The 14,873-nt window shown below is 42.8% G+C and overlaps 1 pseudogene; it reads left to right on the top strand.

Moving 5' to 3' along the window:
- LOC149173336 (calmodulin-like protein 3 pseudogene) overlaps positions 1-14,603 on the top strand; it is a 33,655-nt pseudogene extending 19,052 nt beyond the window's left edge.
- The last annotated feature ends 270 nt before the right edge of the window (positions 14,604-14,873 follow it).

The following is a 14,873-nucleotide window of genomic DNA, read 5'->3' as shown; positions in this document are numbered from 1 at the left end:
AACCATCTGTTTATGATTAGTCTACTTAGATAATGAATACAAAACTCCTCGCAGCCTGGATGGTGGAAACTAGATCCAGGGTCTTCATTTCTACTTCCCGAATTGGTACGATTCTAGCCATGCGAATAAATGAGTTGATGTCAAACATGGTAGAAACCACTTGATTACCAGTCGATGATGAAAACTGTTAACAAGCGTGAGAGAGACCACCAGTAATGTCAATGGTTCTCAAAGTACCCAGTACAATCCATGAGATGTGAATGAATGAGTTGATGTCGAACATTTCACGGAATCCTTCGATCGAAAGTCAATGATGTAAACTGACGTCAAAGGCGAGAAACCTGCCATTGATGCATGCAGACTTCAAGGTACTGATGATTTCTAAGTCATCTCTCTAGATAATGTGCTGATGTCGATAGAAAGCGACCCGTTGCAGGCAAGCCTGCAACACGAAATCATTGTTCAAGTTGAAGAAATGTTGCTGTAAGGACTGACTCAGGGATGGTCAAATGGATGACAAGTATTTTGCAGATGAAAGTTTTTCTTGCAAACCTCTTGAACACATAACGACACGACAGATGGCTTGGTGCTGAATAACTCAAAGTTAATCCCCGGAACCCGGCTGAAGACTTTCAAAGTGGTTTGATTAACTGTGAGGTAAAGGATTTCCCAACCCAGGTGAATGAAAAGTGTTGTGTTCAAGAGTGGTAATAAAGTTTCTTCTGAGACAAATGGTAACGAATAGGCTCATTCTTCTCTCTTTTCCCCACCATTTCTGGCAAGTACCTCTTTATTTTTAACAAGCTTGAGGAGGATAACATATGCTTGATTATAAGCTCATCCTTCGGATGAGTCCAACCTAGTTTTGATTCGAACCCTAGGAAGGAGTGGTTCGTTCCTGTTTGTAATTGAACAGGTCCTTTACTGTAAAATGTTTAACGAGCCCAGTATAGGAGAAACTCGGCGTTTTTCAATTTTAGAGAGTTTGAAAAACTTAAGAAGACTCCAAGTTGAACTTTTTCGTAGATTTGTGTCCCTCAAGCCCGAAAAAGTATAAAATAATACCTGGGGGAACCGCTTGATCTTGCGACCAGGGAGTACTCTCATAATTAGTGTCACTGACCTGAAAAGTAAAAAGCGATCAAGGACACGTCGTTTTATTTCCGTATCGAGTTTGAAACGACAAAAACCCGGCAATCTTTTCCTGATTCTACGGTCAGAAAAGACCTATAAGGGGACCGTCGTTTAATTCTGTTTTCACGAGTGTAAAAGAAACCCTCGGCAATCTTTTCATTTTTTAGGAGTCGGAAAAGGGTTTAAAAGATGACTCTGATATTTTGGTTCGTGAAAAATGACAATTTTCCGTCTAAGTCCCTTTGTCCTGCGCAAAAACAACACATTACTCATACCTGTTTAAGATAGGCAAAAATACATCGAAAAACATCCTTCCATGGTGAAAAATGAACGAATTCATCCAAAAAACCTATAAAAAGACTTTTTACAATGTCATTTTTACCGTTTGACTGTTGAGGTTGAAAAAAGAGCTTTTGGCAAGAAACTTCCCGTGGTCGCTGCGGAAAATCTGACCGTCAGAATCGAACGCCGTCTCTTCCAGGTATTTTACAACATCCTACTCTTCAATTTCATCCGATTAAAATTGTATTTTAGGTTTTAGTTTTGTTTTTTGGGGGGGTTTAGGTTTCAAAATGCGCCCCTCGGTGGATGCAGGTGCCCTTCGGGTGACCTGCGTCCCCCGACTTTTTCCTATACAGGAAAATGGTCGGGGGACGCAGCCCACCTTCAGGCCAGCTGCGTCCGGACGCCCTGTGTTGTAAACGCGGGGTGCGTCCTCCGTGAAAGGCGGATTTGAAACCTCAATCTCCACAAAGAACCATTCAAAATTCCCCAAATTAATTCTAATCATTATTTCTTGGTGTGTAGGGCACTCACCATGTTGGATTGGAGAGAAAGAGAGCACGAGGACATTGATTTAGCTGCAATTGAACATCAACCTTCCATTGATGCCCTAAAAGAATGCGGGCTATATAAATACTGGGCCATACCTGGCATGAGGGCTCAGGTGAGATTCTTAGAATGGCTGGTTGAGGGATGGAACGTTCAAGAGCAATGCTTTTACATAGGAGGGCACCAGCTCGAGATAGAGCCCTCTGATGTATACTTTCTCACTGGCTTGCCAAATAGAGGCGAGCAACTCAATCTAGCCGGGACTAGGCCGGGTCGCCAATCCCTTGTTAGTCTCCGGGAAGATTGGTGCACACCCAATGCACACCATTCGAAAGACGTGGAAATCAAACACATCTCTTTGCGTGAACTCAAAGTTATAGCGTTCACGGTTACCAGAATTTGCGGCGCAGCCGCTTTACACATTGCTTCCGGGTCCCAAATGCGGATGGCAATTGACTGTTACCAAGGCACCATTTTCAACTGGTGTGATACTGTGTCGGCTAATGTGAAGAGCCAACTGACTAAGGCAAAGAACGAACGACTGAAAACTTTTGGATATGGGCCTTTAGTCGTGAGCTTTGCCTTAGAGAGAGTTCCGATGCTGATCCCTCAGCAACTCACTGTTGATATCTTGGGTCCTCGGGAGCCAAAGCTGGTACGATGGGTTGCGGTGATGGCCCGGCATCCTGACGAGGGCGCGGCAGTTGTTCGATTTTCTGATAGTTACTTTCACTGGTTAGAGGACCAGGTTTTCTCGATCCAGGACTTTCCGTATGTCGGAGTAGATTTTCGAGGTGATCCGGACATGGTTCTTCCACAGGGAGAACAATGGGATGACAGAGGTACTTTATTTTTCACAAGTTTTTAAATTATGTACTTTTTTTTTTGTTTTTTATATATATCGTCTCAAAACTGACAGTAAAAATTTTCAAAATGCAGATGTTGGTCCACAGCGCCCAGCCAACCTCCGGCCTTTTGAAAGGAGACATCCAGTTGCACCGGTACCGGCCCCACAGGACGCGGCTGCAGAGGTACTAGCTGAGTTGGAGCATGATCTAGAGTGTCTGACGGCGGATATGCCTGAGACTACTATGGATGATATTCCTATCAGGCTTCAGTGCTATGTAGTCGCAGTCCCTGGACCGTTTAGGAGATTTTTGCGTAAGGTAGCCCGTGCAATGGTGTCGTATAGGGAGCACCACCAGTGATTGGCTAGTCACTTTGTAGACACATGCGACATTTTTGACTTTTTGTACTTTATCATTTTTGCCAATCATAAGGTGTTTTTCAACCTATGATCGAAGACGATGTATATTTTTTGACACACTCCTATCTATATATATATCACTATTACCGACTTATCTTGTTTAACATATGTGATGTAATGCTTTTAAATTTACTTGCATGATTTATCGTAAATGTTTGTCCAACACTCGAGAAGCAATTGCATCTGCTAATGTATTTAAAGACCTTGGAATATGCTGATATTCAATGTAATCAAATTCACGTTCCAAGAGACGCACTCTAAAAAACAACCTTAATAACACAGGATTTCTAATGGCATAAACTCTATTAAGCTGTAATACAACAAGTTCAGAATCTAACCTCACTATCAAACGTCGAATTCCAAATGAAATAGATTCGGATAATAATTCAACCACTGCACTGTATTCTGCAATGTTGTTTGTTGTTTGACTGAGGCTTACCCCATGCATAGAAACTAACTCGTCAGAGGGTGAATAGATAACCCAAGCTGCAGAAGAGATATTCCGTGTACTACGACAAGCACCATCAGAAAATCCCATGTATGTTTGGAGAGGCGTCGACATCTGCAATATCAAGAGTAAAACCAAGATAAGCCAGAATAACGACGAAAAACACACTCGCTAAGCTAAGCACACTGACTAACTAACAAACATACTAGCTAGAAAGAAAACCTAACCTAACTAAAACTTCTCCATACCCACCATTTAAGCATAATACCTCTTTAGGTAAAGTCCATTTCTGGGTTTACCCAAAGAGTCCCCATCAAAATCTACCAGCTCATAAGCCCCTTTTGCTAGCTTTCGCTTTACAATATAGGGTCTATGCCACATAGGAACGAATTTTCCAGCACCTAGCTTATCGTTAGCTTGATCATATAATAGCACTAGGTCTCCCTCCGAAAAACTTCGAGGGGTTACATTTCTATCATACTGAGCTTTCATTCGCTTCGCGTGAGTCTCGATTGCCAATGCAGCGTCACGTCGAGTCTCATCTAATTTAGCTAAGTACAATAAACGTTTCTCCTCTTCGGAAGTAGCTGGGAGTAATTCGACAGCCATTTGAAGTGATGGGATTTCGCATTCAATGGGTAACACAGCTTCCAAGCCATAAACTAGCTGGAAAGGAGTGAACCCTGTTGAAGTTTTCACTGAGGTTCGGTATGCCCATAGCGCCGAAAATAACATGTTGTGCCAATTCGACCGATGAATACCAATGGTTCGTCGGATCATGATAACCAGAACTTTGTTGATAGACTCAACCAAACTGTTGGCTTGCGGATAATAAGGAGTAGAGCTATTGTGGCGCAAACCAAGCTGGCTTGTAAGCTCAGTCATCATGATGTTTCGAAAATGGCTCCCATGTTCAGCAATGATTGCTTGTGGGACACCAAACCTAGTTATAATATGATTGAATACGAAAACTGCAGCTGTTTTTCCGCTTGCGTCGAATGTAGGCATCGCCTCGGCCCATTTAGTGAAATAATCAACCGCGAGGATGATATACGCATGCCCCCCGGCCGAGTGAGGGTTACAAGTAATAAAGTCGATACCCCATTTGGCGAATGGACCAACGACAATTATAGGGTGGAGAGGAGCAGGTGGTGCGCGCATCTTTCGATCAAATACTTGGCAGTTGTGGCACTTCCGGACTGCAATGATACAATCTTTAAACATAGATGGCCAGAAGTAACTAGCGCGCAACACCTTCTGAGCTGTGGCATACCCAGACATATGACCGCCACATGCTCCAGAGTGACAATCATTCAAAACCCTCTCAGCCTCTTCGTGAGTTAAACAACGTCAAAAAACTAAGTCTGCCCCCCGGCGATAAAGTGTATCTCCAATAATTTTGTATTGCTGGGATTGAAACCAAATTTTTCGACGTTCCACCTTTGAAGCTTCAGGCCGAAAGGTTTGGGTTTGGAGATAGATGATTATATCCCCGTACCACGGATCTAAAGTACTGATAAGAAACAAAGATTCGTCTGCAATGGACTCCTCTGCCACAGTCTTTGTGTCAGTACGCGAGAAATCACACATCAATTCCGCAAAAACTAAGGATTTCTTAGACTTGGACTTCTCGAATTCCAAGTCGAACTCTTGCAGGATAACGATCCATTTAGAGTACTTTCCCCCTAGCAGTTTTTTTGTCAAATGTAAATCATAGGGTTGCAATCCGAAATAAATGTAGTTTTACGGAGAAGAATGTAGTGACGAAAACGTTGGACAGCTTGAACGGCTGCCAGGGCCAATTTCTCCACATGCGAATATTTTAGCTCAGTGGGATTTAAGGTCCTACTGAGATAATATATCACATGTTCCGCCCCGAATTCATATTCTTGAACTAACACCATTCCAATGGTGGAATGCGAAGCCGCGAGGTATAAGAAGTAGTCCTGGTTGTAGTTGGGAGGATGCAACAACGGTGCATGAGTCAACGCGTGTTTAAGTGCATCAAAAGATTATTGGGCAATCTCGTCCCAAAAGAATTGAACGTTCTGTTTCAACAACCGTGTAAAACCTTTAGTGACCTCGGCGTAGTTTGGGATGAATCGTCGTAAAAAGTTCGCTTTCCCTTGCAAACTTTGGAGTTGGCGCAAACTCGAAGGAGGAGGAAATTTGATGATAGCTTCGACCTTCGAGGGATGACGCGAATGCCGGCTTTCGAAACAACAAATCCCAGCAATCGACATGTTTCTATACAGAAAACAGATTTGTGGGGATTCAACTGAATTCGATAATGCCTACACCTCATAAAGATTGCTCATAAGTGGACAAGGTGATCAGCTCGATGTAATGAATGAGCAGGCAAATCATCGAGATACGGTTGCACAATGTGCTTGATATCATGAAATGCGTAAGACATTGCCCATTGAAAAGTGGCCCCGGCATTCTTAAGCTCAAAAGGTAATTTGCAATAAGAAAATGTCCCCCATGGACAAATGAATGCCGTTTTTGGTTGGTCGGCAGGTATAATATTGATTTGATTATAGCCCGAAAAACCATCCATGAAGGAAAACATTTCACTTCCGGCACAATCATCAATAATTTGATCGATATAAGGCGTGGGATAGTTGTCTTTTGGACAAGCTCGGTTGATATCCCTATAGTCGATACAGATTCTTATTGTTCCTTGTTTCTTGTTGACCGGAACAATATTCGATACCCAATCCGTTAATGGGATCGGATAAATGAAACCTGCTTTCAACAGCTTTTCGACTTCTGCTTTAATGGCAGCCGCTTTTCGAGGGTGAATCTGACGCAACCGTTGCCGGACGGGTTTAGCATCCGGGTAGGTCTTTATTTCATGAACAACAATGGCAGGATCGATTCCCGGCATTTCCTCGTAAGACCATGCAAACACATCGCGGAATTCTTGGAATAGGGCCTTGTAAGTTTGGATTTCATCTTCTGTACATGCGGCACCTATATGAATGTTCTCCTCAATTCCGGGCTTCACTGAAATATCAATGGGAATAGTACGAGAAATATTCCCTAAATTCAACTCTGAATCAGAATGTTTCGTTGGATCCTGAGCATCTTTGACATATTCAGCGGTAAAGATAGATGAAAAATCATTTTCAAATGCATCATCCTTAGGTAAAAACGAAGATCTGTGATGGAGATCTTCCCATGGTAGATCGTCTACACTTAGGATTTCACGAAGTTGTTCGTCACATGACACGACTTCGGGAAACGCTATCCGTTCTAAGGATGAGGTGAAAAGTGATTCTTCATTGACCACATTCATTTGGTTGATCTCGGTTGAATGAGAGTCGGTAAAAGACATGACAGCTTCATAAGCAACTTCATATGGACTCAAAGGCATAGCATCACCGAATGAGTCTATCTCAAAGTCAGATGGGACAATCCAAGGATCATCATAAATAATGTTTTCTGATGTAATCATATGAATTGTTGCAAGTGAAGGCTCTACGCTGAGTGGAGGGAGAGGAAAAGTTCCCAGTAAATCGGAATCCTTAACTAAACCTACACCAACGTCCCTATAAGGGATTGTCGTCTTACCGACATGCTGGATACTCTCTGAAGAGGCTGGGTCGGATGAAAAGTATGTCAGTTGATCAATAGTCACGATCTTACCGTTATGTGGAAACTTAATTACTCTGAAGACCGATGAAACGACCGTCGTCATAGCATATGACCAACTTCGACCCAAAAGAAGGTTGTAGTCTAGAGGGGCATCAACCACTTCCACATCCAGACTAACGGTTTTACCTTCTACCCCTATAGGCAATTCCTGTAGAATACCAAACGGACGGAACCCACGGCCATCAAAGGCCTTAAGGATGGTGGGGTATTGGTTCAATGAAGGAGAACCAAGGGATCTCCAACATTGAATCGACATAATACACGTAGAAGCTCCCTCATCAATCACAGTCCTATGAATAGGCTTCTTTTTTACTATCACTGGAATTTGGAAAGCCATTTGATGGGGGAGACGCGGTGTACTATTTTCTAGATCGAAGATTATTAGATTCGGGTCCTGAACATCAACAGCTCCTATAGCCGACAAAAGCAATTTTCGTTGTGCTGGGCATGATTGCAGCACTTCTAACACCGACATTGCTGAGGGTGAAACAGCTAAGTCCTTAACAATGTTGTAATTATGGGCTGCTCTCGCATGTGGATTGAAAGCAGACCTTCGAAGTACACCCTTGGCGGGCGGTTTAATTACTAAGTCCGGGTTAGGTTTCTCGATCTGTAGTGGATCGGAACCAGGAGCTGAGGTTGATGGGTTAGAGTGAGAAGATTCTGCTTCCTTACCATCAACAGGATTCTTACTACCATAATCTTGCGATCGAGTCGCAATCCTCACATGAGACATCATCAAAATGGGTTCTTCACTGGAATTCGAGGAAGAACCTATCATCTTATTCTCCTGCTCCGGAAATGGATTTTTTAACACAGCAGGAGTGGGAGAACCTTTGACTATTTTCACAACCTCGACCCGATGAGGGCAATCTCTCGTAAAATGATCCTCTTCACAAATAAGACAAGGATATCGAGGTTTGCGCTTTTCGTCATTAGTTTCCGACTTTTCCGTTTTCTCCTTCGGAGCCTTGTCTGCTTTAGTCTTCTTCTTTCCTTTCTTCTTTCCGCCGTTTTTTGGTTTGGCCGTAGATGACTCTACAGCGTGAATATCGACAATAAGTTCAGGAGAAGACTCTCCTGTCGGGGAATCAGGAAAAGTGATAATAGGAGTAGTTGAAGCCTTGGAAGACTTCTTCTTGCTCTTTGTATTCACGATACCAATCATACCATCAGCGGCATGAGATCCCGAAGGAGCAGCAACGATTTGATTCAACTTTGGAAGATCCGGAATCTTCTCGTGTAACGTACCCGACTGAGTGTAAACTAAGTCAAGGTATTGCGCCTGAGCAATGACTTGCTCCTCAGTAACTACTCCAGCCTTAGCTACATCTTCAGTAATCTTCGGTAATAATGATTTAACAAACCATTCAGCTAAGATTTGGTCCGGGATAAAAACTTTCACTAGCCTTCTTCGACGTCTCCACTCATGAATGTGATCAGAAATATACGTGGACGTTGATTGTTTTAGTGAAGTTAATAACTCTGTGCCATTATCGTATCTGACCGGCAACTGAAAGTGAGTTAAGAACGAGGTAGCTAACTGGCTAAAATTGTAAAAAGAGGCCCGTGGTAACTCAATGTACCACTTGGCCGCGAGACCAATGAGTGTACGCTCGAAAAGACGTAAGCGGATCGAATCATCCGAGATAGAATTTGAAGCACACCAGAGGTGGTAAGTCATCACGTGATTGGACGGATCCTCTCCAGACTTACCTTCGAACTTGGGTATATCGCTGGGCAACTTATTTGGCATTGGCGGCCAGAATGGAAGATATTGAATTGGATTGTTCGTTAGGCGCGTCAAGTCTGGTAAATCCAAAGTTGTGATAAACAGTAACTGCCGGTTAGGATCTCTAAAACTCTGGGTCACAATACCGGCCCCAGGAGGAGGATATCCAGGATAACTAGGAACAGGAGTCACATTTGGGATATTATATCCTCCTGGAAAACCAGGATTAATCGGACTGTACTGGGGTTGTTGAGGTTGTTGATAAGTATACCCAGGATACAGTTGATACTGGTAAACCGGTTGTTGGACAGCTTGCCCAGGTTGGTACTGTCCCTGGTACGGTTGGTGAACAAATTGAGGTTGAGTAGTGACAACTGTACTTATACCAGGCTGGCCTGCAGGCATCTGGACCGTGGTTTGAATCGTAGATCCAGACAATGGTAAAGATGTCTGAGGAGTGGTTACAGAGACAGTAGAAACCGGAGCCGTCGATACTCCAGAAGTAAGTATGGTAGATGTGGCGGTAGTTGCAGCAGCCGTTTGAGATGGAGTACTAGGTGCAATTGGCGGCTGAGTAACTACCGAAGTTACAGAAGTTTGAACACTTGACTGGATAGGTTGCGGTTGCTGGGGTGGACCAGAAACTACGGGTTGTCCAGCTTGAGGTACCAACTGTATACTTGGCTGCAACACCTGTTGACCCTGTGACGGATCCCACACTAACATTCCAGGGTATTGACCCGTAACAGGTTGAGGATACTGAGATCCATAGCCGGATTGAGGATAGGATTGATAATTGTAAGGTGCAGTTCCCATACCTTGACCATATGATTGACCTTGAGATGGTTGATAACCTTGACCTGAGTATTGACCTTGAGGTTGATAACCTTGAGGTAAATACGGATACTGGGGTTGACCTTGACCTTGAGGTTGGTACCCTTGAGGCTGATACCCTTGGGGTTGATACCCTTGGGGTTGCCATCCTTGAGGTTGATATTGATGCTGAGGTTGACCCTGGGGTACATATTGAGGCTGGGGTTGACCTTGAGGTATGTATTGCCCCATACGCGCGTACTGACCTTGAGGTTGCCCCCCAGACACAAATGATGTACCTTGAGGTTGCTCCCCAGGCATTAACTGAGGCTGCCCCCCAGGCAGTAATTGGCCACCTTGAGGTTGGGAAACGGGAACTGAACCTGACATCATGTAAATGTCTCCTACACCCAATGGTACATGACCACTATTTCCAACTAATAACCCATGATCAATGGGTTGAGGAGATGCCCCCGCAAAGGTACCAGAAAGAGATTGATACCCAGTGGGAACAGAAGGACCGCCATGTAAGAAAGATTCAGGACTTTGAGTAAACACGGACGACGGACCAGCCATATTGACAGGAGTATGAATACCTCCAGGTGGAAAAGGAGTACGAGGTGTAGAAAAACCTAACCCAAAGTTGTCTAAATAATTGGTTAACGAAAGGTACCAAGTAGTACTTCTAGGAGGACTGTAAAAGATAGATTCACGCTCCCTTAGATCAAGAGTAAGTTGATCTTCAAGATTAGAGACGCCTATTTCTTCCTCTGGAGCAAGTTCTTCGATAGCAATCAAACCAGTAGGAAGATTTTCGGTGATAATTCTTTCTATTCTTGGTGAATCAGGAACACTAGAAGTCGGAGTAACAGGTTCAGATATTTCTGGTTCTTCGCCTGTATCACTAGCAGACGAAAAACTACCAACAAGCTCAGAAACTGTAACAGCTTCGGGATTATAACCTGTCTCTAAGCCTTGGTAATCTGAATGGACTACCAAGGAAGATTCTCCTTCTTCAGGTGAACTTACCCTACTGCCACTAGGAGGAGTTACAAGGACCTTTAAACCTTCTAGATTACCCGGGTCGTCTCGAGGAGGTGATCCCCTAAGCCTACGGGATCTTCTCAACAATTCGGCCACAGAAACAACTTCAGGAGACTGGCCCCGAAGTCTACGGGACTGTCTCGGTAATTCTGCCACAGCTAAAAATCTTTTAACTACTACACACGAAAACAAAATAAAATTTCAAATCAAACCACCTAAAGTCTCTAAAGAACCAAACAAATTTGAATGACACGCCTAAAGAATCTAGAGCGTCAAACCAAGCACAAACAGTAGCCTTCCAGACCGAAAGCGCTAGTTGGTGATGAAGCCCAACATCGCTGGATTCAGTACAGAAGTGGCGGGTGGAACAGTTACCCCGACAACCTGCTTAATGAATAGACTGGACCAAGTTCCTCCACTTTAACCGTCTCGAGTGAAGTGAACCCCCCAGAAAATCCAAGTGAGTCTAGCCGACGTCTGCTCCAGGTACAGTGGGACCTTCCCTCCACCGTCACCTCGGTAGAATCCTAAAGATAATGGTCACTAAGGTTACCAATCGCAACAAATGCACCTGGGGGAACAGTCTAAACTCCGACAGCACGCAAGGGCAGAGTAGCAAGCTCAATCCCCTTGCCGGCTCCTTGACAATAATCCAAGGTTTACCGACAAGTGACCCCTGGCTCCTCGACAATGGTTAATCCGAGGTTTACCGTTTGTAATACGTGCGTGTCTGGCGTCGTTCCCAATGAGGGGGGATTGATCCCCTCACTGGTTCGGACACGAGCTCGTGCTTCTCCTTTAAGAGGAGCTTTCCCAGAGTACAAGTGAGACAATTGGATTTATTCTATCACAAGATAAGCTACTTGTTTGGTTTTGTTTTCTTGGAGAGTTAATTACTCACCTACTCCAAGACACTAGCCTGATCTAAATTGGTGTTTCAGAGCCCTATTAAATAAAAGTTACTACGTCAATTTTACTTTAAACGTTAATTTTATGGTTTTTCTTTAAAGACAAAAGGTAGCGGAAGTGAAACCAATGGTGTGTAGACTTGACTCAAACCACTACAAAGATGCACCTGAGATGATTTACGCTATTTTCCTTTTTCAATGAAATTCTTAACTAAGAGAGTTGAGAGATGCAAATTTTATAGAAAACCACTTCCTTAGAAAAGACAATCAAAGAAACAATTCTCTTTATCTTTTCAAGCATACAAACATGACCACTCCTTACGTGCACGAAAAACTCTTTTTCTTTCAAAACTTTTCAAAGCTACTTGAAACAAAACTTTTCAAAGGAGGTGTTTTTTGTATTTTCTCTTTTTAATAAAGCATATAAACCTATCTTAACAAAAAACAATTTCAAAAGCTACAAAATCTATGAAAACTTGACTCACAAGCAAATCAAAAGGGAAATTACTCTAAGCAAACCTAACAAGGCAAAAGCTCACAAAGATGATTCTAGGTTGTTTTACTTGACCAAAATCAAATCAAGGACCAACTAATGCAGAATCAAAAGATTAGTCAAAACAAAACTCAAATCTTTTTGTTCTTTTTGTAAAATGGAATTCAAGACTTAATCAACAAGCACTTCGAAATTTGCCCAAAGAGACAACTCAATGGTAAGTTGCTCTCACAGGTAGACTTTAGGACAGGTCTGACTTCTTTGAATGCTGACAAAACCAGAGAGATCTAAGGTTTGACAACTTCTACCGCCAAAGTCACTACAAGACCTACTCAAAAATCAAACCCTAGGTCTTAAACTTCGATGAAATCCACTAAAACACTCAATGCTATCGAAACAAGTTCAGGTGAAGATCTTTGACAAGGGACTAATGAATCTGGGCAGTAAAAACTAAGAAAAAACAAAATCTAAGAGTAAAAATGCAAAAAATGGAATTTTCTCAAATTTTAGCAGGGGACACAGGCGACCCGTTAGCACAGGTGCGGGCCCGCTCTGTGCACACAGCGACAGTGCGTCCAGGGACGCACTCTGCAACACTCAGAGGGTGCGTCCTACTGAAAAACTCAAGAAAAACCAAAATGAATCTAATCCTAAGCTAACCCACCCAAAGACAAAGTCACAGAGCCAAAACCAGAAAAATAAACCAATTTTCTCAGAGCAAAGTTGACACAAAGGAAAAGACTTTTCACATCAATGGAATCCCCAGCGGAGTCGCCAATTTGTCAGGCGGAAAGAGTCGTTTGTGCGGACACAACCAACCTCCCTAGGAGCCTAAGACTCTCTAGTGACAAACAAGACAAACAAGAGCAATCCTTCTCTAAACATGCATTTACTATACGGGAAATCAAGTGTTTAGATCCTACCTGTAATCCAATGCTGTTGTAGCAGTCCAGCTCCACTGATCCGGATGAGCTCCTCCTTCACTTTGAAACCTGAATACACTAACAATCAAACGATTAAATAGCACTTGATAATATCATAGAATAAAACATATTTAACACATAGACCAAGGAGTACATGAAACAACTCATAAATAACAAGTTATTGAGAAGAATGGACTCATTTGCATTAATAGGTAACAAAAGGAAAAAATACAACCTGAGCCTTGGTGTTGTGCAAGTCCCTCCCAGGGTCCATCAAGAGTTCTCCTTTACTTTGACAAAGCTCACCCACTTCCAAATAGAACAAGCAAAGATGACAATCTCTCCTCACAAGCTTCTAAATGGGAGTCCTAATTCCTGTAGCATTTACCCTTAGAAATGTATAGCTTTCAACCTCTTCTCCTTCTGGCCCAATGCCTGTATTTATAGTGCTCAAGAGGAAGTTAATCAGGTCCACCATCAATGGGATAATCCCCTCTTTGGATGGGATAACTCCCCTATTGATGGGATAAGTTCCTCTTTGGTAGGAGTGCATGAACCATCTGGAGGCACTCAATACACGTCGAACAACCTTCTAGAATGCTCTAGAAATGACCACAAGTGACTTTTTAAAGATGAAACTTGTGCATTTTAACCTTTTCAGGGGGACGCACCTGCACCTTTACATACAGAGCGTCCAAAGACGCAGTTTTTGTGAACATTGGGTGCGTCCCCGCAGGTAAGGTTGAGAGAACCTGCGTCCCCAGAGATAAATACATTTAAAAAGACTTTCTCTCTTTTTTGGAGTTTGACATGGAGAGCAGAGGCATAAGACTTGCCTAAGAGGGTAGTATGACTGTTGATAGAGCCATCCTAACTGTGAATAGTCATGGTGACATTTTTTAGTGTAACAGCCTTGCTCAATTCCATGGTCCAGAACCACTTAGAAGCAATACCTTGGACCAAATACCTGGGGTCAACACTTCAGACAAGATACCTTGGACCAATACCATGGGTCAAATACCAAGGACCAAATACCATGGACAAAAACCAAGTTTTCCAACATTTACGTGCTTTTCCTTGCGTGAAAATGCATGTATACGCATACACGCCTTTTGGTCGGCGAACCTGCATGTATACGTGGCTTTGTCAAGGTAAACCTACGTATACCTCTTTTTCCTTCATTATGTGAGCCTGAATAGTGATATATCATTTGAGTGAGTTGCCATCAACGACAACACCTGTCTCATAATGCCAACAAAAATGATATAGAAAGTTGATAAAGATGGCGATGGGATGGTCAATTATTTGGAGTTTCAGGAGATGATGAGCACAAGGTTTGGGAAGATTTAGCCATCAAATTTCATTGAATGTTGCAGCAGATATCTGAATGAATTGAATTCCTTGGTTTTGCTTGAAATTGCAGATTGTATGTTGTAGGGCATTGTTCTCTGAATGTGCTTGAAATTGCAGATTGTATGTTGTAGGGCATTATTCTCTGAATGTGTATATAATTTCACATTTTTTGGGGCGCGGATTGTTTTGTAAATAATTTTATTTTATAAGGAAGGTGTGAGGTTGGAAGTTATTCTTGAGAATTAAATTATTTCCAATTTGCTGAAA

This window comes from Pinus tabuliformis, chromosome 4_2 (genome assembly GCF_031772625.1).
Source record: "Pinus tabuliformis cultivar Carrire ecotype Pingquan chromosome 4_2, CPIR1, whole genome shotgun sequence".
Lineage (NCBI taxonomy): Eukaryota > Viridiplantae > Streptophyta > Pinopsida > Pinales > Pinaceae > Pinus > Pinus tabuliformis.
Note: the sequence above shows the minus strand (reverse complement) of the source record. Positions and strands in the feature narration are given on the sequence as shown.